Below are 26,846 nucleotides of genomic sequence, written 5' to 3' on the forward strand. Positions count from 1 at the left end.
CTACAAGCTTATCAACAAACAAATATGATCTATTTGATGTGTTGGAGGAGACTTCCAGGAAAAGACCGGTAATTTGCTGGGTATCTGGAAGTCCTACCCAAGATTTTGTATCACATCTGGCAGAAGCCATAGGGTGGACAATTTCTGACCCAGAAGCAGTATAAGTTTTGTTAAAACAATTATCTTTTGAAGGGATCAGCAGTTAGTGTAATGGCTATGTCGCTGGACTCCCATGTAGTCGACCACGGTTTGGGTCCCAGACCCGGTGGCTTAAACTCACGCAGGGCATGTGTGCGTGTGTGCCCAAGATCCCGAGAGAATGGAGGAGAAGGGATTGCGGAGTGGCCATCCCCCCAGGGGATGATTTCTCGCTTTCTATCTCTCTGTCTGTCTCTCTGGCGAGCGCATGCGCCCTATAGCAAAAAGCCTCTCAAAAAAAATAAAGAAAAAAATTATATTTTGAAATGCAAATACTCCCTGTATGATCATCAAACCCCATATCCGGTAAAGGGCAAAGTAACTGATTACATTAAACTATGTTAAGATCATGGAGATTCTCAGACTCAGGGTATGGCTTTGGCTGCAGCCTTCATGAAAATAATCCAAAATAAATCAAGAGGTAGCTGCTTTAACTGCAGCAGGATGGGACACTTTGCTTGGGACTGTCTTATGTCCAATCAGGGATTTCCACTGCTGAAATACAAAAGGAGCCCAGTGCAAGCACCAGGAAGATGCCACGGTGCCAGAAAGTTAGACACTGGGCTAGTGATTGCAGCTCCAGAAGAGATATAGATAAAGCTTCTTCGGTCCCTGGAAATGGAAGAGGGGTCAGCCCTGGCCCTGCCACATAGTAGGGATGGCTGTAGTGTCTTGACACCAACCAACCAGAGATCCAAACAAGAGGATATTTGCCGACCACAAATCAGAGATCTCCGTTCAGCCACCTCAAGCAGCACAGGATTAGACTTCAGTCCTCCTCTAGGTGGGTGTTAACACCTAATATGGGTCCACAGGTGATTCCTACTGGAATTTATGACCTTTGCCACAAGGCAAAGTAGGATAATTTATGCCATTAAAAGGATTGATAGTAACTCCAGGTGTAATAAATGCCGATTATTCAGGTGAGATCAAGGTTATAGCTTCAGTTTCTCAAATTATTCAGCCTCTTGAATCTGATCATGTGGCACAGCTTGTGTTGTTGCCTATAGCTTTAAAAAGAACAGGAGTTGAGTACAGAGCCTAGAGGACAACGAGAATTTAAGTCCTTAGACTAAACCTACCTTCTTCAGGCTATTCGAGAGACTTGCCCCATGTATATTTAACCATATAAGGGCAAAAATTTCAGGGACTTTTAGATACTGGCACCGATGTTTCAGTAATCGCCCAAATACTGGCCCTGAAATTGGCCCTGTGAATTTACTAGCTCTACATCAGAAGGGGTAGGATATGTTAATTCATCAGCAAAGAGTTCTACTCTTTTTACTTGGAAAGATGAGGATAGTGTCAACTTTATGTTTTGTCTGATATACCTTTGAGTTTATGGGAATGAGATGTACTTCAAAGAATGGGATTGTATTTACATAGTCCTTTACCTGTGACAGATATGACATCTTTCTAGCCTCCTCTGAGCCGCAAAAATTGTTAAAACTATTTGCAGATACTCTTCTGGTTTTTGCCTGCAGAAGCATCAGGCAGCCTGACAAGGCATATCATAAAAATACATCATGTTTCAAATGAGTCTCACGTCCAACTGGCTCAGATGAGAGTGGAGCTTGTCACTGGTCCTATATCCTCAACAAAAGCCACATCCAGGAGCAGAATGAAGACTGCCTGAAACATCCTTGTCTGCTGTCATCTAGCTCAGGAGCAGACCTGGTACAGGTTGGTGTGAGGAATCTCCAAGAAATAGGATTGTTCTTGGACATTCAGTAGAGACTTGCTTTACGGATGGACTATATTCTGCTTGAGACCATTGGAGAGCAGGACGAGGCACTTACAAAGCAGCCCAGTTGAATAAGAAGAGTGCTCAGCCTAAGAGGAAAACCTGAAAAAGCAGTGTATTCAGAGGTTTGGACTATAAACTGTAAACATGCCTTTAAACAGTTTCTCCTATGGATTTTAAGGCCTCTCTGCCAGTGTTAACTTCACTAAGTACCTAATATATAATAACAAACCTTAACAGACTACATCCAGTTTAGGGATCCTCCACATGGGACATAAGAGATCTTTATTCTTCCTGAAGTAGACGAGTACCTACAGCAGAGTCTGGCATATGAAGATACTCAAATATTTGTTAACTGACAATGAAGGAAAATGGAAAAGGAACCTCAGCCTTTCAAAAAGGCACCCTCACCAAGCTGTGACCTCCTGGAAGTCACAGGTAATCTCCAGTCCTTATCACTCAAGGGGTACATTATGATGAGATAGCTCAAGGGCAGGAAGGTCATGACTAATACCTCCATGCTGGTATCTACAGTCAGCTGGGCTGCACTGTTTATTTCTTATATCAAAGTCAATGGCCTATTTCTCTGACCACAATACAGGAAAAAATATATTCATTTCCAGAAACCTGAGGGGAACATCCCAAGACACCAAGACCTGAAGTTCAGACCTTAGGACAATGAGGATCAAATCCAAAGCCCCCTGCGTCTACGAAGAGGGGTTTCTTCATTAAGATTGGACTCTAATGGTGTACTCTATGTCGATGTCCAAATAGAGGGCAGGGAACCTGCCATAGAGTAATCCAGGCCACAGTGTTGTGTCTCAAGGGCTTGATTCCCTAATCACTGACTAGATCACTGGTTCCATTCCAACAAATTGAACTTCCCAGGGCCAATATTTCATGGCCAAATATAGAACAGGCTCTTTATAATAGGCATTTCCAAAAAAATATAGAAACATGATCTAACCTGTTCTTTCATATGGGCTGCTCTATGGCTATCTCACTTTGCAAATCAGCCTCAACCACATGAGGCAGCATTTTGTCCCAAGATTCTCAATGTTCTGTTCCTCTGGGGAAACTCTGAATTATAGAGAAGTTATGTTACCTCAACTCGAGTGTGGTCAGAAGTCACCCCAAGCTGACTTTGGCTCAAAGAGGACTTGGTTCAGGGGCATCATTTATGTCACCCTCCAGTATTCAAGCCACAGCCGACACCAGCAGGATGCACTAGCACTTCTACAATATTAGCACCTACCCAGACAGTCTAGGTATGAACCAGCACATATCTCACCCAAGGACATGAAAGTCATTCATATTCCAACTCCTGAGCAATTGACAATCACCCTACAATATGTACAATGAAGACATGATGACATTGAGCTACAAGTTCAATGACAAGACTCAAATAATGAAAAGGCTTCTAAAGTGAGAGAGGAGACAACAATCCTAGGCTCTGGTCATAAACTGACAGTCTTTGTAAAGAGAGAGAACTCCTGTAGAAAAAGTTCCCTTGCCTCTCCAAAATATTGCCTTCCAATAGTTTTAAGATCATGGGGAAAATAAAAAGCATCCAGTTCTCTACCCATGAAGGCCTCAAGGGAGAACTGCAAGACACCCTAAGGCATTTGAGAAAACTAGTTTAATGGTTCTCCATTAGGAGAAAGATTGTTCATCCTGGAAACTAGGTATTCTACATTCTTTTCTCACACTGAAGAGTACTACTCCCATGTAGGAGGGATGGTCAATGTATTGGAAAGCCCCACAATGAAGACTCACCATCCCAAAATGTTGGTACTAAAGAATCTGACCTAACTGGCAGCACTGACAAAAAGTACAAATCTTTGAAAGCCTCTGGTGGATGCATAGGCTCACTTTGAGAGTTCCAAGATTATATATTCAAAGGAGCACACACAGAAGCCCCACCCTGACTGCTGAAGCATGCTATTCAGAACTGAGAAAAGCCACCTTTCACCTATTCCCAAGTTCCAGCCCTCTGCCATGCCAGACTTCACCCAAGGGTATGTATACAAACAGTGACATAATAATGAAGAGTTTGATATTATATTTCCTTCTAGAGCCGCTCTTAATACAGTTGAGAATGGAAGAATTAAGAAACACATGCAGAACTTCAGACCCAAGAAAATGGAGCCTCAAGTTACATGTGTGTTGAAAACTTCAAATATTTATATTTCCCAGCAGTTACAATGTGTCAGACTCACTGTCTGCATTTTTATGATTAAGCATGCTGACCCCAGGTGACCATGAGGTTCATCCCATTTCCCTTATTGTATTATTTAGCCACTCATCACCATACAAAAACCCTTGCTATAGCTTTTAACCAATGTAAGACTTAACTTTGTGATCCCCCTCCAATTTGCTTTCTAAATTAGCCTGAAATCAGTAAGATCTAAGTACAATGTTCAGGGTATCTTAGATATTGTGTCCCTAGGCATCATCCTCAACCCTGGCCCAAATAAACTTTCTTTATATTTCCTCAACAGTGCTTAGGTTGAAATTTCAGTTGATACAATGACAATCATGTGATATCTTGAAAGCTATGACTAGAGAATCAACCTGCCCATTATTCTTTCTACCTGTGGCCATACCTCATACCGTAAGATACTGATCTCTGTGGTCTTCACAGATGCCCTTTCTGTACTAACCTTTGTGTTCTGTCTGTATTCCTTCCACAAATAAGCAAACCAGCACAGACAAGGGTCATGCATTTATAAACTCACACTCAAGTTTAGTAATCCAACACACCTGTTAAAATACAAAGCTCACCCTCAATGGCAATTAGCCAAAGATAATTGTTATTTCTTCATATGGAATAACTTCAAGATACTTATTAGGTCCTGACATTGACAGCACAAGACACCTCTAACCTACACATCTCATGATGGCTTTACAATGCTGTAGTGAGACTGCATTCAACAACTGAAGTTTTCAAGTAGAACTTAACCAGTCAACAAGGGATGAAGTCACCAAATGTTGGGAGAAAATAAGTCACCTATAGAGGCAGAGATGTCTCCTTTGCAACTAACTTTGTTGTATGTATGAAACTTACAACAAAGCTGATCTCAAAGCTGCCAACAGCCAATCCCTGACCTTGGTTAAGAAGTGAAGCACATAAAGGAAAAGAGAAATTCACAAAGGAAGACCAGAGATAGAACTAAATGCTTCCCCCTAGAAAAAATGAGTCAAGTGATTTAAGTGAGATTCCAGTCAAACTGTCCCTAGATTATTGTCCATGTTTGTTTGGTTTATTTTTTTATTCGACATGGAGAAAAAAACAAAATCAGAGGAACAGGGTCCTGCAAAGAGTGAGGTAGGGAAGAATACAGATAATAGCCATGTAGCAAACACTGGAAAGGGACTAAGAAACATATTCAGTCCACTGACAAGCAACATGCTTTCCAACCAAGTAAAGACAGAACAGGTGAATTACCACGAACCCATCTGCCAGAGCATTCAATCCTTTTCATTCACTAATCTCTATTTTTTGAGGCTAAGGATATATCTCAGACATAGGAAAAAACATAAAAACAATGTTTGTTTGGTTTATTTTTTTAGTCGACATGGAGAAAACAAAATCAGAGGAACAGGGTCCTGCAAAGAGTGAGGTAGGGAAGAATACAGATAATAGCCATGTAGCAAACACTGGAAAGGGACTAAGAAACATATTCAGTCCACTGACAAGCAACATGCTTTCCAACCAAGTAAAGACAGAACAGGTGAATTACCACGAACCCATCTGCCAGAGCATTCAATCCTTTTCATTCACTAATCTCTATTTTTTGAGGCTAAGGATATATCTCAGACATAGGAAAAAACATAAAAACATTCTGATAGCAATACCCTGATGAATCAAATGTCAATGAGCTATCTCAGAAAACTGCTCAAACACAATAACAGCATGTCAGGTAGGTCTAGGTCTAGATGAGCTCCTCATGAATCGAGTCCAAGACATGTCTGGAATATCAGAATACATACATGGCATTGGTCACATTTGACTAAAATGATCCATACTTAAGGGTTGAGCAATGACTTGTCTCATGAGTGATTTTCTAAGGGCCTAGCAAAGGGTATGTTTCCTCATTCTCCATGAAGAGCTATCATGGTCTTTGTGCTGATTTAAAAAGCACAACACACTATTAGCGTACAAACTGGTCTCTGAGGCACCCCCAAACTGGTTTGGTCATGAACCTTAGGTAAACATACTTGCAAGAGGGTCTGGCCATGGTCAGTCCGTGCCACTGGAAAGTAGAAGACATTCATAATGCAGCACAACCAAATGGAGCCCACCCTAAGGCATAGCCATAGAGCCTTGAGGGAAGCCAATCCACGGGCAAATCTCAACAGATTCCAAGGTCTACACCAGGATCCTCTTCATGGGCAAAAGCAGCCGCCTTTATTCTTCTACTTAGAACACCTGAAGTGCCTATAGCAAAGCCAGGCACATAGTGGTACTCAGTACTTGTTGACTAGAAGGAAGGAAACTAAAAGGAACCAAAGGTCCTTATGAAAGGCACCTTGTCACCAGAAATCTCCAGGATTTAACATTGAAAACTTCTGATCAAATAGCCCAGACTTCAGCAGATCTCTGACCAAGGCCTCCAAGCTGATACCTACAGATGGCCAGCCTAGTCACAGGTTTACCACTCCCATAAGCCACAGTGCTGATTCCTTCTAGCCAGGACACAGTAGATGTTCCTCTACTGCCAACAAGCTTCAGAATGAGGGAAGCATCTCATGATGCTAATCACAGGAAGCCCCAACCTTGCCAAGGATAATAAGCAGAAAATCTAAGGACATCTGTGTCCATGTGAGTTTATAATTATTTATGGGTCTACATAGCTCTTATAGTTTGATGCCCATGTGAAGGCCACCAATCTCAGTTAAGAGCATGTACAAATTATCAGCACTGATGTTTTGGGGGTGAAAGTATGCTGATTTTCCAGTTATATCAGCAATCTTCCACCCATACTTCTGAAACTAAGTGAAGGTAGATAAACTTTCTAGAAACTTTCTTTTAATTTTATAGACAATGGAGTCTGAGCAATCTCTTCTGAAGTAATCAATGTTGATAGATAAATGTTATAGTTTGAATAGTGGTTTGTCTCCCAAAGGTTCAAATTTTTTGAACTTGGATGTGTAATTAATGGGACTTGATTGTAGTATAAGGGTGTTGAATAAAAAGTTAATTTCTGCAAATGTAAATTGGTATAGACACTGAGGAAAATATGGAGTTTCCTTAGAAACCTACAAACAGAATTGCTATTTGACCCAGTAATCCCACTCTTTCATATTTACCCCCGCCCCCCAGAATAGGAATGTATTCAGTTGGATAAACACTTGTATTTTCATGTCTCTTGTCACATTATTATTTGTAGTCAAGAAGACATGGAATCATCCTAGTGCCCAAGAAATGATGCCTGGGTTGAAAAGGTATGGTATATATACACTATAGAATACTCTTCAACCATAAGGGATGAGACACTGGCATGTGACTCAAAGTGTTTAGACAATAGAAGACTCAATGCTGAGTAAAGCAAGGCAGATTTTGAAAGACAAACACTGTATATCCTCACTCAGTATATACCAAATACTTACACCCTATGGCAAAAATTGAAATATCCGTAGACATGAAATGAGGAAGGATAAGTGTTGATACCAGAGTCTAAGGCAGGGAAATGTATGCATGGGAGGGACAAAAGAAACAGAACCAAGAAATGTAAATTCTCAATTAAAGATGATTTATATGACAAGATTTGTTTAAAGAATTACTTATTTTTATACTTTCTATAAGCCACTTGCACTCACCAGAGGAAGACAGACAGCAAGAAAGCGAGCTGCCAAATCTTACCACAGTCAGCCATGTAGGAGTCTAGAGCTTTAACCACTATGCCACCTGCTGGCCCCACATATGGTAATATTCTTGATTTGACTGTCAATAAAATGTTTAATAAAGAACTTAATGCCTTCATGGTAGGGCCTTTGGATTTGATAAAAGTCATGAGGATGGGGCCTCCATTATTGAGCTCTAGTGTGTTTATGAAGGAAAGAAATGAGGCAGGTAGAAGCCGCATGAATATAGGCTATGCTCTGCTCAAGATCCTGCTCTTTTGCCATGTTGTAACCTCACCAAATATTGGACCCTGAACCTCCAACCCATTGGCTGATGAACCTACATCTTTTTGTAAAATCATGTAGCATCTTAAGTATTTCTGGTGTTGAAGCAATAACAGACCAAGACAGAACATCTTTCACCAAATTGTCACTAAAGGCCAGTAGTGTGGGATAGTCCTCAGATAAAAGGCAAAAGCCATAGTGAGCTGTGATATGTCCCTAGGATTTGACCGATCCACTGAATCACTATGCACTTTATTTGTTGTAATCACCTGAGGTGCAGCAATGAATGAGAGGACTCTCATAGCTACAACAGAGCCTTCAGACAATAAGGTGCTAGGGAGGAAAAAAAAAAAAAGACCAAATGTCTTTCTAAAAACAAGATAAAGGTCCAAATAATCATCTAGGAAAGTCTTTCAACATTACCTAGTAGCACTATAACCAACCCACATTATAATTAAAACTTAGCATACTGTACTAAATCTATTTCTAACTTTCTCTAAGCCTCTAAGAAATAATAAATTGAGAGCTTTCTTTTACCCTGTTTTCCCTTAGGCCTATTTGGTAATCATTTACTCTATCCAACTAAGCAACTTGAGAAGACTAAGTAGGTGTTCTGTGATAACCATGACCACATCAGTTACCCTATGTTTCTCTTTTTATAATAGTTAACTGATCTTGAGATGACATTTTGAGTCACAGAAACCAGTAGGAATAGAAGAAAAAGAACACTCGATTTTTGAGAATAAGCTCTGGTAAGTTTATCAAAGCTGACATACCTCACCTTTACCCCAATGCATGTTTGTCCAACTTGGAATGGGTCTAACATCCTCCAGACCATGTGCTTAATGTGCTTATAGAGAGCTGTGAGGATAAAGCAGTCAAGGAGTCAAAAGACTCTTTTCTCAGAAGTCTACAGGGCAAAGTTAAGCACCCTGTGCTTTGAGATAGCACTGATGCTTCTTTGCACTGACCCACAAGTCACTACAGTCACTAAAGTGGGGGCTCCTCAAAAACCCTACAAATATAATTAACATATGACTACAAGTCACTACACCACGTTACAAGGTCTGCAGCTGGAAGTCTAATCAAGAATAAAGACACCAGAGTTTTCCCACATCTCTCCCCCTCATTGCTCCTTATAAACTTCTTTGGGCAGCTAACAAAAATGGATCTTTTCTCCCATCTTCACAGCTAGCACCCCCTACTTTGAATAAAGACATTTCTCTATGCTTGAACCAATGCCTTAACTATTTTTTTTTCTTCTGGTGCACTAGATACCCAAACTTGAGTCTGATAATCATTACATTTGTTTATGCCACGATTTGTTTATACCACATTTTTTGAGAGGTTTTTCATTATAGGGTGGGTGCACTCGCCAGAAAGACAGAGATGGAGAGACAGAAAGCAAGAAATCACCCTCCCAGGGGGGATGGCCATGCCACAATCCCTTCTCCTCCATTCTCCTCTCGGGATCTTGGTCACACACGCACATGCACCCGGGATGAGTTTAAGCCGCTGGGTCCGGGACTCAAACCATGGTCGACTACATGGGAGTCCAGCGACATAGCAATTACACTAACTGCTGGTCCCATACCACAATTTCAATAACTTCCAGCTGCTTCTGCTAATCTCACCAGGAGAGTAACAAGTCTGGGGTGACCCAGGGAGCAGCTTTGTTCCTAACTTTTATATGACTCATTTCCTGAGCCTACACTGTTAGGGATCTGTAGCCCCAGAATTGAGGGAGTCAGCCTTGTTGAGAAGCAATAGAAACCTCAGCAGATGAGGGTAACAGCAGATCACCAGGACAAATAGATCTCAGCAGCTATCTGCTCATTCTAGGTTGGATACGTGGTACGTACCCACCTGAGGTGGATGCTGTGTTACATCGCCAACAGCCCTTGAACTCACCTCTCTGGGGTTGCCCCTCAAATGGGAGCTGCTTTACCCCAGGCTATTCCCCTTGCCTAGGGAAGCCACATCCAAAGACTACCATCAGAGTGCAAGGGTACAGCCGTATTACTCAATCTGGAAGATGTGGAGGACCACCCTACCTACGGAACTTGTGGGGCTAGTTAAATTTTCCATTGCAATGCACCACAGTTCAACATGATTTCTAGTCTTGTTTTCTCCTTCAGGAATTTCCAAACACACTTTCCCAGTAAACTTAATGTGTGGGAATTTCCATCTATCAATATGCTCCTAAGGAACCCAATCTGAGATACTTGACTTTTCACATACCCATTCTCTTGAGTTTAATTTTCATGAAACTATAGGCAGTGAAATAAACCTGATTTTCCTTGAAGAGTACACAAAGTCCTGTGGGTTTGGCAGGACCAATTAATGATGCACTGGAAGACCACAATCTTTCCTAGGAGACATTCTAGGGAACATAAATGGAAGAGTAGACTCCCTCTCATGGTGTGCCTCTGTTCCACATTGCAGAATATGTGTCCTTTAACCTATGCAGTAAAGTCTAAATCACACCATAAAACTTGGCATTCTTTCATGTTTTTCAGTCTAAATCATGAACACTGAGAAATATTTATATTGACCTAGAGACTTTTTATTTATCATAATTGTTTGTTACACTGTATAGATGTGATTCAATGTATTACATTTCTTTTTCCAGAAGGAATACTATGTCAAGACAGACATTACTATCTAAGTCATCAAATAGCTTTTCATAATTTTTTTCCAGATTCTTTTTTTTAAACATTCAATCACTATATATCATTCTGCTTATAAAAGAATTTACCCAACAGGAAATACTTCTCAGACCAGTCGAGAGCATGTTATCAATAAGTAATAAGCCATTTCTGTGTCCCCCTAATGTCATGCCTATTTGTTCTCTTGCTATCTTTCTCTATTCCCTTCTTCTCCTGCCCCATTCCACACTGTCTTCGGCATCCCTAATTATTTTTACTGCTTTTATGCCCTTCATCCATCTTTTAGATTGTAGAGAGACTTCACCCAGCATGATATACACCTCAGTCCAGCCCAGCTGAGAATACTATACACATCCTCCTCAACAGATAACAAACCTTATCTGTGTCAGACAAATGTCTTACCTTTTCCCCAAATTTCCTTTCCTATGATCTTCCTCTCCCACACTCCCCTTCCACTTTGTCTCCAGTGTCCATAACAATTTTTAATGATTTTATGACCTGCGGTCTTTCAGTCTCTGCTATAGAGTATGGACAGTCGGTATATGCTAAGTGGAGACCTACAATATCTCTTTCATAGCATCACTTGCTTCATCCAGCAACAAATCATCCATATTCATCCACTGTCTATCAAATTCTAGGCCCTTGTTTTTTATGGCTGAGTAGTATTTAATGGAGTATATGTGCCACATTCATCTGTTTGTGGACATTTGAGTTGGTTCCATGTCTTAGCAATCATGAATAGTGATACAATAAATATAGATGTGCAAGCACTTTTCCAACTGAGTGTTCTACTGTCCAGTATATGTGCCACACTTTTTTCAACCCATTCATCTGTTTGTGGACATTTGGGTTGGTTCCATGTCTTAGCAATCATGAATAGTGATACAATAAATATAGATGTGCAAGCACTTTTCCAACTGAGTGTTCTACTGTCCTTTGGGTAGATACCCAGGAGTGGAATTGCTGGATCACATGGTAGTTCTATTTGAAGGTCTTTGAGGAACATCCATATTGATCCAGCTGCTGTGGAGAACATTTTACATTCCCACCAACAATATAGGACTGTTTCCCTTTCACCACACACCCTCCAGCACTTATTGTTTTATTAATCTTCACTGTTCTGACTGGGGCTAGGTGATATATCATTGTGGTTTTGATCTGCATCTCCCTGTGTCAATTTTACTGAGAGTCTTACTCATAAAGGAATGTTGTATTTTGTCAAATGCTTTCTCCACATCAATTGAAATGATCATATGGTTTTTGTCTTTCTGTTAATATGGTGTATTATGGTTTTGTGTACGTTGAACCACCCCTTGCATCCCTGGAATAAAGCCTATCTGGTCGTGATGAGTAACTTAAGTACCTTGTTGGTAGTTTTTGCGTCTATTCAAAGATAATAGGTCTGTAATTTTCCTTTTATTACCTAAATAAAATATCTTTTCATATTACTACATTTAATATTCAGACTTAATTGGAATAATTTATCATAAAATTGACATTATTTTGATCATGGGATATTTATCCAGTGATTCTCTCATTATAGACTTGACCATGAGTAGCCCAGTCAGATGTTATCCCCTCTCCCTTCTGACTCTGAAGAAAACCCATGAAGCAACAGTACCAGAAGTGGACTTCTAATCCCAGTGCACATTGCAGATCTGTCAGAAACCAGGGTTGGAACCTCTGGCCAAGTCACATACCTCACATTGGTCTGTGAGTTCCATTTGGGACATTGAAAGACACTTGATCAACTCACAGAACAGAATTTCTGTTGGTAGCACATCCAATCACTAGTTGTTCTAAATACCATGATCCTCCTTTCCCCATCCAGTACAGGCTAGCCAGGATTTATACCTAGGGCTAAATATAAAGCAGAAATGTCCTACATTTTAAGTCAGGAGCAATTCACACATTAAGAAATCTTCACTTTTTTTCTCAGTGAGTCTTTCTGCTAGTATTAGGGTCTCCATTCAAATATTCACCAAATTAAAAATCAGGTAAATCAAAAGATCCAATAATTTTTGGAGACAGCACTACTGTGTCTGACTCAGAACCAGATCAACACCATCTACAGTTCCACAGCTTAGAGGAAAATAGCTGTGGACTGATACAAGTACCTAACCAGAGAGAAGTTCCAAAAGCATGGCCTAGAGAGATTCACACCCTCTGGGGATTGAATCAGCTCCATCTTCCCATCATGGCAAACCAATGGTTCTGCTTCAAATATCTTGTGTCAGCTCTTGATGAAGGATATGAGGCTATTTCTTGACTTAAAGGACAGGTTCCCTGCATCTCAGCATTCCCAAACTTAGAGCCTTCCTTTAGAAAAACTTGTGTGAGCTCAATCTTTATTCTACCTACTACAGTCAGAATGCCAAAATATAGGAAAAGGGGTGTCCTCAATTGGTTCAATAACAATCAACTCCTTCAAAATCAGAGTCAAATTTAAGAGTTGAAGACTGGAGGGGTAAGCAGGTGGTATACTGGTTAAGGCACTGGACTCCGAGTGAGTCCTGAACCTGGCAGCTTGCTTTCTCCCTTTCTCTAGTGTCAAATTGAATAAAATTAAATAATTCTTAAAAAGTTGAAAACTGAAGCTTGAATACTTCCATGGTGTGGAAAGCAGGCAAGTATACTTCAATATGTAGTGAGGGACTCACTGAACTTGGGTTCTGGGGTCTTTCTCCTATGAGTTTTCTTTTCCACTGGCTTGGCAATTTGTCATTCTAGCTGTAAAAATGTGTAAGTTGGCAAAAGAAAAGCAGATGGCGATGACATATTTAAGCATCAGCATACCCTGCAAGAGTCAAGCAGCTTTTGCTGACTCTCCTCTGTGGTGGCTGTTGCAAACTTGCAGGTCTGAGGCAATGGCTCAGGACAACTGCTTGAGCCACTGACTGCCTTCCCATTTGTGTGTCCTGGGGGTAGAATCCCAACTCTTCTAAATCTGAATGTTTCTGCTGATAAGAACACTCTGCTTCTTTGCTTCCTGCAAACTCTCCAAACATTTCCACACTCAGGAAATTGACTCTCCTGGATCCCATTAGGGCAGAATAAGTACCAGCTCTCTACAGGCTCTGGGTAGGCCCTGCAGCTGTGAAGAAAAATCCAGGTGAAAACTTGGAGGTTAAAAATGGAGAAACTGAATATTCAGACTTAAATTACCAGAAAATCCCAGGGAAGTAAAGAAGGAACGAGAAAACAAGGAACCAATAAAGCCATCAAACCAGTTCACTAGAACTTGGAATGACCAAGATATCCAGAGTTTCCTTCAGGAGTGGGAATTTCTGCAATGTGAAGAGTTGAAAAAGAAAAATCATGAATAGTCTAAAGCAATTGCCCAGTGTCTGAAGCAGGACAAAAACTGTCAGCAATTCTACAGGTGCTGACAAGGTTGCAGAACTCAAGTTGGGCTGCTCAGGCAGCCAGATGGAGGCCAGGAAGCAGGAGTCTGGCCTACAGAGAAAAGCGCAACACATCTCAAAGTCCTCAAGATATAAATTTAGCTGATCTCCCAACATGATTCTGCCTGAAAGACAACAGATAGCACAGTCTTACACACTGGTGTGGACATTTCCCGGCACATGTAATAAAGGATTTAATAACTAACTATGAAAATAAAATTCTGCCCTAAGTATCAGCACTGACACTCCAGGGGCTCATCTTAAAGAGAATTCAAAGGTCCTAGAATGACCCTTAAAGCACAACTCTGTTCTACTCCAGTGTGACATGGGGCCAGGAGACTTCCCAGTCCAGGAAACCTCACAGTGACCACAACTGCAAGTTAAATAATCAGCAAAAGGGCCTTCTGAATGCCCTGCTCTTGACCTGGCCAGCAAAAGAAAAAATCCCTCTGCATTTGACCAGCTTTTATAATGTTTTAATCAATCATCTGGAGTCCCTATGCCAGACGACAGTGAAATACCATATATTCAATTGATCACAGCTATCACAAAAGACATAGTATCTTTACTAACAACCAGTAACCCTTATGGTAACAAGGGTTACTGGAGAATGCATTCTTTCAATCCCTTTCAACGAGGGTGTCAATTTTTTCTTTCATGGGAAGGTCAGAAGTATACATAAAATCTTGTTCTAGGGTTATATTATCTGATATCTGCCACAATATCATCTCCAGAAGTCTTGATTATATTGGTATTTATTATTAACATGACACTTATCAGATCAGGAGTTCAGGAAGTAGCAAGTACTCTGGAAAACACCTCTGTGTTTAAGAGAAACCTTCAAAGATTCAAGGGCCTATCACATCAGTGACTTAGGTGTCTAGGTCATGCTGGGATATCACTTCCAACGTCCACATTAAAAGACAATCTGGACTAATTTACATTCCCGCCAGCAGTGTAAGAGTTCCCCTTTCACTACACCCCGCCAACACTTATTTTTTGTTTGTTTGTTTGTTTTTAATCTTAGCCATGCCGACTGGGGTAAGGTGGTATCATTGTTGTTTTGATCTGCATTTCCCTTATGATGAGGGATGTTGAGCATTTTTTCATATGCCTTCTGGCTATTCGTATGTCATCTTTAGTGAGTGTTCAATTCCTTCTCCCATCTTTTAATAGGGTTCATCATCTTTTTTTCCCAAACAGCTGTTGGCAGGGGTGTGGTGAAAGGGAACTCTCTTACACTGCTGGTGGGAATGTAAATTAGTCCAACCACTGTGGAGAACAATTTGGAGATTCTTCAAAAATCTACAAATAGAACTGCCACATGATCCAGCAATCCCATTTCTTGGCATCTACCCAATGGACAGAAGAATTCCTCATTGGAAAAGTGCTTGCACATCGATGCTTATTGTGGCACTTTTCACAATTGCTAAGACATGGAACCAACCCAAATGCCCCTGTATGGCTGAATGGATTGAAAAACTGTGGCACATATACTCTATGGAATACTATTCAGCCATTAAGAACAACAAAACCCTGACTTTTGACAGAAAGTGGAAGAATATGGAAGATTTACTGCTGAGTGAAGCAAGCCAGGCTATGAAGGAGAAACATTGTATGTCCCCACTTAATATATACCGAATATCCACACTCTATAACTGAAATGGACAGGCTATAGGATGTACAAACACAAGAGATGGATATGAATGCCAGATGTGTGTGTGGAGGAGTGCGGCCTGGGGAAAAACATTTGGATGAGGAATTTGTAGACAGCATTGTTGAGACAGGGAGGTAGTACTGTTATATTTTGATCAACTGGACCGGGGAGAAATGTTCACATATTGAAATGATCACCCTGTAAGCTAAATAAAGTGATTGAATGTATTAAAAAATGTAAATTAAAAAAAGTTTCAGCACCAAAAAAATAAAAATTGTACAATCTGGTACAATTCAGTCATAAAATGTTAAAATTTGTAGCCCCATTAGACTTTTAGAGACCAAACATTTCACACTTTTGGAATGTTGCTCCCAACTATTTTTTAGTAGGCTTAAGAGGCTGCAAGTTTTGAAGCAGATTCAGAGCAAAAGAGGACTCTAGAGATGGTCTTGAGTGTGCTATCTGTTGCCTCGCCTCTCATGGTTTCAGATCCATGGTAGGAGAGGATGCTGTGGAAGGACTCTGGGGGATTCAATAGGAAAGGTATACTCCAGATGCCCAGAATTCAAATGGCTGAATGGATTGAAAAACTGTGGCACATATACTCTATGGAATACTATTCAGCCATTAAGAACAACAAAACCCTGACTTTTGACAGAAAGTGGAAGAATATGGAAGATTTACTGCTGAGTGAAGCAAGCCAGGCTATGAAGGAGAAACATTGTATGTCCCCACTTAATATATACCGAATATCCACACTCTATAACTGAAATGGACAGGCTATAGGATGTACAAACACAAGAGATGGATATGAATGCCAGATGTGTGTGTGGAGGAGTGCGGCCTGGGGAAAAACATTTGGATGAGGAATTTGTAGACAGCATTGTTGAGACAGGGAGGTAGTACTGTTATATTTTGATCAACTGGACCGGGGAGAAATGTTCACATATTGAAATGATCACCCTGTAAGCTAAATAAAGTGATTGAATGTATTAAAAAATGTAAATTAAAAAAAGTTTCAGCACCAAAAAAATAAAAATTGTACAATCTGGTACAATTCAGTCATAAAATGTTAAAATTTGTAGCCCCATTAGACTTTTAGAGACCAAACATTTCACACTTTTGGAATGTTGCTCCCAACTATTTTTTAGTAGGCTTAAGAGGCTGCAAGTTTTGAAGCAGATTCAGAGCAAAAGAGGACTCTAGAGATGGTCTTGAGTGTGCTATCTGTTGCCTCGCCTCTCATGGTTTCAGATCCATGGTAGGAGAGGATGCTGTGGAAGGACTCTGGGGGATTCAATAGGAAAGGTATACTCCAGATGCCCAGAATTCAAGAAATCCATGCCCTCCCAACTAGAAAGCTACATAATCTTGAGAGCAGCTCTACGCATGTTACTGAACCACAGCAAAGACCAAGTTTTTGGCCATGAAATCACAGCTGCTAGAACTTCCCAGAATGAGATAGGTGCTATAAATTCTATAAAGGTGTAAGCTCCAAGAAGCTCAACAATTTAAAATGTATTTCCACAGCCCTCGACCTATTATACTTACACCCTTCTTGGTTCACACCAATGGTCTCATAGGGAGACCCTTATGACATGTTAGCAATGGAAGGAAAAACAAAGTCCCAATTCAAGGTGAGCTGGCTCAGTATCTAAGAACTTAGGATGAGCAGCTGTCATCCTATGGCTTAGAGGGTTTCCTAAAACCTGAGGGAGAATCAATCAAGTAGGCAAATGTTTAACTTAGCCATCTCTTAAGAGAGAAGGGGCCCAAGGATAGTCAGCATCATGTGTCTTAGCAAGTGGATTGGCAGTTGGCAAGACCCTTCAAGAAAATTGGAAAATGAGATACAAATAAGTCTAGAAAGAAGCATATAGAGGAACCTGTGAGAAAATGCACAGAGCATAGGTAGGTTGTATTACAAGTTAGAGCATAAAATGGAGCATTCACCTCAGAGGATGTACTCAATCAAGTGGACAAGATGACTTGTCTAGAAGTCAGTTTCTATGCTCAGCCATCCAAGTGCTTCCAGAATGGACCCACTAATACAATAGCCTGTCCACTTTGTGATACTGACCCATCAGCCACAGATACAGACTTTAAGACCTCCCTAAAGCACCAGCCCCCTTAGGGTATCAAACACCTTTTGCTGGCAAGGTGATTATATCTGACTTTTCTACTCTGAAGGAGACATTCATCCCTACTATGAACTAATGTATTCTCTATATAGATGAGAAAACAAGAAAATCTCTCCCCCTCAAAGGGGCACAATAACTCATTAACCATTGACAGTACAAAGGAATTTATAGAAATGTCAGAAAAAGAATTTGGAATATTCATGGTGACGAAACTAAAGGAGATGCAAGAAAAAACAATCAACTCCAGAATATGAGGAAATCATTCCATGACTTGGAGGAACCCCATAAAGACACTTTTTTTTTGGAGAGGTTTTCGCTATAGGGTGCATATGCTCGCCAGACAGAGAGAGACAGAGACAGAAAGCGAGAAATCACCCCCCCAAGGGGATGGTCACGCCGCAATCCCTTCTCCTCTCAGGATCTTGGGCACGCATGCACACGCGGCCTGGTGTGAGTTTTAAGCCACCGGGTCCAGGAAGTGAACCTCGGTCGACTACGTGGGAGTCCAGTGACATAGCCATTACGCTAACTGCTGGTTCCCCCCATAAAGACACTCTTAAGAAGAAACAGCACTTCTGGAGATGAAGACTAATACAGGAAATCAAAACCTCCCTTAAAGTACTAATAGTAGATTAGACCATGCAGAAGGCAGTCTCTGATCTGGAAAACAAAGTCTCTGACTTAAAACCATCTATGCCCCAAGTGCCCATGGTGATACTACTAGGGGCTTTTCAGAATACTTCACTGTATAAAATCCCACATAACTTGGAATAACTGATTCATATTACAGTAATAAGTGATTCATATTACAGTAAGAATCAACAATGGAATAGGACAGACTGCTTGTATCATACATTATCTAGGAGCTGCTATCCTGGGATAATATTGAAACATCTAAATATTTAGCAGAAACACCAGGGTGGAGATAAACTGTATATGGATTGCTGTGGTTGACCTAATTCACTGATCCTGGCAAGGCAAGACATTCTCTTGGGTAGGGAGAGCCAGCCAATCTTAAGTTATCGGTTTCTTGAGGGCCAGCCCATAGCCAATGACTAGTCAAATCATCAGGAGACATTCTTAGCCATCTAAGCATGATGTGGGACAGCCTCAATGGGAGATATCTTCTCTGGAGCTCAATCTTGACTATCTTTCCCAGAGGGCTCACCTGCACAATCATCACAGAGCCTCAGTAGCTGTAGACTGAGCAGGGAGAAAGGTCTGAGACTGATGTCCCTCCCATAGTTCACTCGAGTACACTAGCATGAAAAACAAAACCCTGGCTGTTGACAGGAAGTGGAAGAATATGGAAGATTTACTACTGAGTGAAGCGAGCCAGGCCATGAAGGGGAGACATTGTATGTTCCCACTTAATATATACTGAGTATCTGCACTCTAAAACTGACTAAAGGATATAGAAATACAGTAAATGGATGTAAATACCAGATATAGTGTGAGCCTGAGGAAGGACATTTAGAAGAAAAGTAGAGGCAAAGCATTAATGCGGTGAATAAATGTGGTATCTGTTGAAGACACTTTTATAAGTTTTATCAACTGGACTAGGGAGAAATGTTTACATGCTGAAATATTCAGTTTGTAAGCTAAATAATGTGATTGAATGTAAAAGAAAATGAAATAAAAAATGTTAAAAGTAAATAAGCAGTTTAAAGGGACAGTTCAAGTCCACTATGTATTCTGGATATTAACCCTTTGTCAGATGTAGAGTTTCCAAATACCTTCTCCCAGGCTGGCCCTGCAGTGCAGCAGTTAAGTACCAGCAGTTGAGTTGAATCCCATAAGTCCAACCTTAGTTCGAATCACAGCCATTGTGGTTAGAAAGATACCAGGTGCATTTGCATGGTTGTCCAAATCCCTGACGAGAGAGGCATAGAGGAAAGGACTATGGCACCATGCCGCAAAAACAGTGCTTTATCTGGTGAGAGAATGTGCCCTCCATCTGGCAATAGGAGAAAAATTCTCTTCTATGAAGGTTACCTCTTAACTGTTGGTTGTTTTAACAGAAGAGCCATAAAGTAAACTTAAACTCAATAGTAAGACAAATAGCCCAGTTTAAAAATGACCAAAAGACCATAATAAAGTTAAAAAGAAATCATGTCAACAGGTTATGTGAAAAAAGTACTCACCATCACGATCAGGAAAATATAAATCAAAACTACAAATGAGATACCACTAACCCCAATTATAATGGCAATTATCAAAAAGACAAAATGACAAATGCTAGCATAGATGTGGAGAAAGGGAACTCTTACACACTGTTGATAGAAATGTAAACTAGTACAGCCACTATAAAAAACAATATGGAAGCTACATGAATTAATAATAGAACTACATGATCCAGCAAACCCTTTATTGGGTATAGATATAGATATATATCAAATAAAGGGAAATCACTATTATTGCACTGCTGTTTACAATAATAAAAATATGAAATCCACCTAAATGTTTGTCAAAAGATAATGTGGCTTTTATACACTGAAATATTTTTTAGCCATAAGAATGAAACTTATTTGCAGCAATGTGGATGAGCCTAAAGGACTTCAACTGAAGGAAAGGGAAGAGTTTAGAGCCCAGGTTATTCACTGGGGCACTTCGTAGTGCTTCCATGCCCAATGTTAAGAGTAAATAAGCAAATGTGGCCTGATACAGACAAGGTCATGAGGGTTTGAGGCATCTTACACCAGTGGAAGTGTTGACCATATATAAAGGACCTTCTGACTGATGGTACAAGATAACATTAAGTATATCTTACATCTATGGTCCTTACAGACAAGCTGCAGCAGCAGATAAAATCTTAGCAATTATAGATGCTCATCACTGCTCAATATGGCGATGTGTTACCCATCTCATGTGTTCCTTTAATGCAAAGCTAAACAGACTACATGGGTTTACCTTGAGATCCCTTCCTAGGATGCAAAAACAAACATTTATCTTTCTAGGAATAACACAAGTGTTTACAACAGAGCCAGACCCAGAGATTCTCAACTATCAACTGATTGTGAGAATGGAAGGAAATGGAAACAGAACTCCAACTTTATCAAAAAACACCCTCTCTCTTTGGTTATGTCATTCTGGTAGTCTCAGAGATACCAGATAAAATACATATCCTGATTAAGTGACTTATATTTCAGCTAATCCATGAGCTACTCCTCTGACATTGAAACAGCCAGCCCAGATGCTTCCTCTTCTCCCACAGCCACAGTGGCCTATTTGTTCTAACCAAAGGACCAGATGCACATATGATCTTTCAAGCAAGCTCTAGAAGAATTGCTCAGACCTTGACAAGGACAATGAGGAACAGGTATAAGCTCATCTGTCTATACAAAGGATTTTCTGACTAGAGATGAATCAACTTGGTTCATTTTTATACCTTGATGCCCAAGTGAGACCATGAAGCAAATAGCTGGGTAACCAAAGTTGCTTGCTCAACCCACAGATATTATAACATGAGGGAAGGAATCTCTAATGAACGGCTGCCCCAATATTATCAGTCCCTTCCCCAGGAAGGCAAGCCTGCATAGGCCAATGTTTCAGGGCTAATATGTACATGGCCAAAATGACTTACAGGCATTTTCTTCAGAACTACAAACATGAAGAAAAACTCGTTGAGGAGTCATAGTGTGGCCCGGGTCCGCTGCCACCGAGTAACGGCAGAGAAAACTCCAGGAATACCTTCCAGCCAAGAGAAAACTAAAGAACCAAAACACCAAGCCTTATGGAGTCATAGTGTGGCCCGGGTCCGCTGCCGCCGAGTAACGGCGGAGAAAACTCCAGGAATACCTTGCAGCCAAGAGAAAACTAAAGAACCAAAACACCAAGCCTTATCTAAAAGCCAAGAATAACTGCCCAAATCCACCACCTCCTAAATCTACTATTAGACCCAAAAAGGATGTTAGCCACCACGTTGTCTTGCCTGTCAAAACCACACAGCCCATTAGCATTAAACTCCGGTTCAGAACAGCCAATATCACAGGGTCACAGAAGCCAAAGTTGGAGCCACCAAAACTTGGGGGCAAAAGGCTGACTTCAGGATGTGTTTCTTTGATCCCAAATGGTAAGTGTTCCAGCAGGACTCATCAGCTGCATGAAAGTGGATTGTCTACTGCAGGAGAACTGTCAAGAAAACCTATGGTGTCACTCAATAAGAGGAATTGAAACCTATAAAGCAGCAAGTAACAGATAAAGGAAGCGCTAAATGTATAGACTCTGTGGACAATACCCGTGTTGAAAACCAATCTTCGAATATCTTTTTGAAAGAGATGAACAAAGAGAACTTGCCCCAAACCTTATCAGAACCTGAGAGGAAGCCAGATCCTGAATCATGTGTTATAACTAAGACAAAGATTAACTCTCAATCCAATCAAGGGAAGTTTGGCTCCTAAACAGGCCATGGGCAAAAGTCCAGTGAATAGTGCTGTTCTTAAAGACAGAGTTAATAAGCGACTTGTTGGAGAAACACAAATCAGGACTCTACCAGTAAAGTCACAGCAATTGTCTAAAGGAGCAGGTCTTAAAAGACCAGGAGAAACACACTCAAGAACAGTTCCCTCTCACCATATTCAGACCTTTAATAGGACTCAAGTATTAAAGAAGCCAGTGGTCAAGGACATAAAGGTTAGTAGGAGTAAATACAAAGAACTAAAAGAAACTAAGTCACAGTCATACCTTGTTAATGAACAAAGTAAAAACCTACTAAACCCAGGATATACCCCAGTTTGCCTCAGAGTATGGTAACAAACATCCAAATGTGAAGGAAAATCAGAAGTCCACTCAACCTTGTTTTAGACCTCCAACATCATGTGCACTTCAGAGATCAAAAGCCATAAGCCAGAGGTCTCATCTGACAACTGCCAACTTTAATTCAGTTATTCCAAGCACCCCAAGCATCAGTGCAGATGGAACCAATGGTAATAAATACAACAACTTTCAACAAAAATCACAGACTTTGGACTCCAAGCTGACAAAGACTGTTCCTCAGAATCATTTTCTGAATAAGGCATCTCCCAAAACACAAGCTGGTCGCATAACCATAAATAGGAAAGGAATCCTAAATGAAACCCAAATTAATCCAGATACGAAAAAGTAGCCAACAGCGAAAGATCGAACGGAGATAGCATTGTTGAGACAGGGAGGTAGTGTTGTTATATTTTGATCAACTGGACCAGGGAGAAATGTTCACATATTGAAATGATCACCTTGTAAGCTAAATAATGTGATTAATGTATTAAAAAATGTAAAAAATATAAAAAATGATCGAAGGAAACAACTAGAAGAATGGCAGAAATCTAAGGGGAAAATCTATAAATGGCCTCCTATGGAACTTAAAAGAAAAATAGAGGAAATGAATATTTCATTCTGGAAGAGAATTGAAAAAGAGGAAAAGAAAGCCCAACTTGAACTGTCCAACAAAATTAACAACACTGAGCAAATGTCTACAGCTTATTGAAGCCACCACGTTGTCTTGCCTGTCAAAACCACACAGCCCATTAGCATTAAACTCCGGTTCAGAACAGCCAATATCACAGGGTCACAGAAGCCAAAGTTGGAGCCACCAAAACTTGGGGGCAAAAGGCTGACTTCAGGATGTGTTTCTTTGATCCCAAATGGTAAGTGTTCCAGCAGGACTCATCAGCTGCATGAAAGTGGATTGTCTACTGCAGGAGAACTGTCAAGAAAACCTATGGTGTCACTCAATAAGAGGAATTGAAACCTATAAAGCAGCAAGTAACAGATAAAGGAAGCGCTAAATGTATAGACTCTGTGGACAATACCCGTGTTGAAAACCAATCTTCGAATATCTTTTTGAAAGAGATGAACAAAGAGAACTTGCCCCAAACCTTATCAGAACCTGAGAGGAAGCCAGATCCTGAATCATGTGTTATAACTAAGACAAAGATTAACTCTCAATCCAATCAAGGGAAGTTTGGCTCCTAAACAGGCCATGGGCAAAAGTCCAGTGAATAGTGCTGTTCTTAAAGACAGAGTTAATAAGCGACTTGTTGGAGAAACACAAATCAGGACTCTACCAGTAAAGTCACAGCAATTGTCTAAAGGAGCAGGTCTTAAAAGACCAGGAGAAACACACTCAAGAACAGTTCCCTCTCACCATATTCAGACCTTTAATAGGACTCAAGTATGAAAGAAGCCAGTGGTCAAGGACATAAAGTTAGTAGGAGTAAATACAAAGGACCAAAAGAAACTAAGTCACAGTCATACCTTGTTAATGAACAAAGTAAAAACCTACTAAACCCAGGATATACCCCAGTTTGCCTCAGAGTATGGTAACAAACATCCAAATGTGAAGGAAAATCAGAAGTCCACTCAACCTTGTTTTAGACCTCCAACATCATGTGCACTTCAGAGATCAAAAGCCATAAGCCAGAGGTCTCATCTGACAACTGCCAACTTTAATTCAGTTATTCCAAGCACCCCAAGCATCAGTGCAGATGGAACCAATGGTAATAAATACAACAACTTTCAACAAAAATCACAGACTTTGGACTCCAAGCTGACAAAGACTGTTCCTCAGAATCATTTTCTGAATAAGGCATCTCCCAAAACACAAGCTGGTCGCATAACCATAAATAGGAAAGGAATCCTAAATGAAACCCAAATTAATCCAGATACGAAAAAGTAGCCAACAGCGAAAGATCGAACGGAGATAGCATTGTTGAGACAGGGAGGGAGTGTTGTTATATTTTGATCAACTGGACCAGGGAGAAATGTTCACATATTGAAATGATCACCTTGTAAGCTAAATAATGTGATTAATGTATTAAAAAATGTAAAAAATATAAAAAATGATCGAAGGAAACAACTAGAAGAATGGCAGAAATCTAAGGGGAAAATCTATAAATGGCCTCCTATGGAACTTAAAAGAAAAATAGAGGAAATGAATATTTCATTCTGGAAGAGAATTGAAAAAGAGAAAAAGAAAGCCCAACTTGAACTGTCCAACAAAATTAACAACACTGAGCAAATGTCTACAGCTTATTGAAGGGGGTGTATCTTCTAAGGAAATATTTGCCATATTGTCCAGCATTCCTGAGGTTGAAAAATTTGCTAAATTCTGGATCTGCAAAGCCAAGTTGTTGGCTCATAAAGGCAGCTTTGATGTTATTGGACTGTATGAAGAAGCCATTAAAAATGGAGCAACACCAATACAAGAGTTGCAAGAAGTTGTTCTTAATATTTTGCAAGACTTAAGCAGAAATGAGGAAGAAATAACCTGTTTAGTTGCTGAAACTAATAAAACATCAATAGAAGAGCTGGTCAGGAAGACTGAATCTGAAAAGCCTTGTCTTTCTCCAAGAGAGAGGGAACAGATTGTAGCAGTACCCCCAGATAACCAAGGCAGAATCACAGCATCATCCTAGTATCAAATTACAGATCACCTCAATTCCCAAGCTTAAGTGGAATGCCGGAAGTGCAAGACATGAAGCTCATCACTCCTGTGCGGCGTTCAGCAAGGACAGAGCGAGCAGTGTCCCACTACCCAGAAATGCTGCAGGAACATGATTTAGTAGTGGCATCTCTTGACAAGCTATTATGGAGTGTTTCATATTTCGTAAAAAATGAGGTTAGGGTTTCAAATTCTTAAATCATAATTTTTGATGCTTCTTTAAAAAAATAAAAGTGTTTCCAAGCCTCTGTGAGACAAGAAATGCCCTTTTACAGATAACCTCAAAAAATTTGTATCATGGATGTAGATTATGGTCTAAGAGCCTAGAAAGTAGTTGTCTGAAATCAAATTTTATATCCCCTTGCAAAGTCTTCAGTTTGTGTATTTAAGACTGTAGATTGCTATAGTTTTACAGCATATAAATTTCAAACTATTCAATATCCAGTAAGTATGGTTTTTAAAAAAAGTATAGCTTATTAACCTGCTTTAATCCCAGCATGGTCTTTTTTTTGCATCTGAAAGCTGGTCCCACAACATGATGTACCTTCCTTTCTGCATCCACCATTATAGAGAGGACAGGTCTTTATGCTGTGGAAGATCTGAGCTTTGATACCAGTTTGCCAGACTGGATGGGACGCAGCAGATGGCCTGAAGAAGTCCCCTCATTTTACAGAGGAATTTACACTAGTTACGTGGATCTTTGGCTTCATCACAGCATTCCCGTAGATAAAGGGTAATTCTTAACCCAATCTATTGCCAGGTCTCCTGGGATGAAACAGTCCTGAATTAGGGTGGTCATCTAGCTTTTTAATATAAAAAACAAAACAAAAAAAACACCACTTCCTATTCAGAAACATTTCAAGTTAAAACATAAGAAGTGGGAAGGGAAAAAGACACCTACCTACTTTTTATTTCATTGCTTTGTTAGGGGGACCGCTGGCCTGAGGAGGCAGTATGGGCCCCAGAAACTATTACAGGTTGCTTTTTCTTCCTCCTGGGCAACTGTTCTTGGAAAGGTATAAATATAATGTATAAATATAATGTATAGAAAAACCTAGTCAAGGTGTTTTGACTGTCTTAGTATTTAAGTATTATCTAAAACAAAAACCACTGAATCTTTTCTTTTCTGAAAAACAAAAACTACAAACATGACCCCATGATCCCATTACATACCAGATGACCTAAGCCCAACACCTTCCACTATCTAATAGATGACTTGAGTTACAATGTGAAGACATTTAGAAGTACATAAATTTAAGTTAAAAAATAAATTTAAGTTGAATATTTCTTTCCTCAATTTCATCATGCCACCCACACTTTCAGATCCATAAAAACCTGCAGACTCAGGCTTCGGCAACACATGCCAGTCCAGAGCATCGGTAGAACCATTCAGGCCACAACCTCTTCCTTGTACCTGGCATTGGTAGATGCTGTATAAACCAGGGTTACTGCTACATGAAGTCAGAGAGCAGATTCCTGCT

At 40.2% G+C, this 26,846-nt stretch overlaps 2 pseudogenes; both read left to right on the plus strand.

The window, feature by feature from the left end:
- The window catches only part of LOC106733222 (cytoskeleton-associated protein 2-like), a 43,385-nt pseudogene extending 19,972 nt beyond the window's left edge, over window positions 1-23,413 (plus strand).
- A 2-nt stretch (window positions 23,414-23,415) lies between these two features.
- Window positions 23,416-26,846, plus strand: part of LOC102480661 (cytoskeleton-associated protein 2-like pseudogene) — a 4,084-nt pseudogene continuing 653 nt past the window's right edge.

The sequence above is a fragment of the Tupaia chinensis genome, unplaced genomic scaffold, assembly GCF_000334495.1.
Source record: "Tupaia chinensis unplaced genomic scaffold, TupChi_1.0 Scaffold141490_1, whole genome shotgun sequence".
NCBI classification, from domain to species: Eukaryota; Metazoa; Chordata; class Mammalia; order Scandentia; family Tupaiidae; genus Tupaia; species Tupaia belangeri.